Source organism: Bison bison, unplaced genomic scaffold, assembly GCF_000754665.1.
Source record: "Bison bison bison isolate TAMUID 2011002044 unplaced genomic scaffold, Bison_UMD1.0 scf7180017864063, whole genome shotgun sequence".
Lineage (NCBI taxonomy): Eukaryota > Metazoa > Chordata > Mammalia > Artiodactyla > Bovidae > Bison > Bison bison.
In genome coordinates, this window is record NW_011494635.1 from 5,499,089 (window position 1) to 5,500,335 (window position 1,247).

Sequence of the window (1,247 nt, forward strand, 5' to 3'; positions counted from 1 at the left end):
TCCTGTTTATGACTGAGTAATATTTCATCATATACATGTACCACAACTTTTTCATCCATTCATCTGTCAATGGACATCGAGGTTGCTTCCATGTCCTAGACATTGTAAATAGTGCTATAATGAACACTGGGGTGCATGTGTCTTTTTCAATTATGGTTTTCTCAGGGTATATTGGAGAAGGAAATGGCAACCCACTCCAGTATTCTTGCCTGGAGAATTCTAGGGACAGAGGAGCCTAGTGGGCTGCCATCTATGGGGTTGCACAGAGTCCGACATGACTGAAGCGACTTAGAAGCAGCAGCAGGGTATATGCCCAGAAGTGGGATTGCTGGGTCATATGGCAATTTTATTACTAATTTTAAAAGAAATTTCTGTACTGTTCTCAAGTGGGCCTTAGAAAGCATCACTACGAACAAAGCTAGTGGAGGTGATGGAATTCCAGGTGAGCTATTCCAAATCCTGAAAGATGATGCTGTGAAAGTGCTGCACTCAATATGCCAGCACATTTGGAACACTCAGCAGTGGCCACAGGACTGGAAAAGGTCAGTTTTCGTTCCAATCCCAAAGAAAGGCAATACCAAAGAATGCTCAAACTATCGAACAATTGCAGTCATCTCACACGTTAGTAAAGGAATGCTCAAAATTCTCCAAGCCAGGCTTTAGCAATATGTGAACTGTGAACTCCCTGATGTTCAAGCTGGTTTTAGAAAAGGCAGAGGAATCAGAGATCAAATTCCCTACATTTGCTGGATCATCGAAAAAGCAAGAGAGTTCCAGAAAAACATCTATTTCTGCTTTATTGACTATGCCAAAACCTTTAACTGTGTAGATCACAATAAACTGTGGGAAATTCTGAAAGAGATGGGAATACCAGACCACCTGACCTGCCTCTTGAGAAATCTGTATGCAGGTCAGGAAGCAACAGTTAGAACTGGACATGGAACAACAGACTGGTTCCAAATAGGAAAAGGAGTATGTCAAGGCTGTATATTGTCAACCTGCTTATTTAACTTCTATGCAGAGTACATCATGAGAAATGTTGGACTGGAAGAAACACAAGCTGGAATCAAGATTGCCGGGAGAAATATCAATAACCTCAGATATGCAGATGACACCACCCTTATGGCAGAAAGTGAAGAGGAACTCAAAAGCCTCTTGATGAAAGTGAAAGTGGAGAGTGAAAAAGTTGGCTTAAAGCTCAACATTCAGAAAACTAAGATCATGGCATCCGGTCCCACCACTTCATG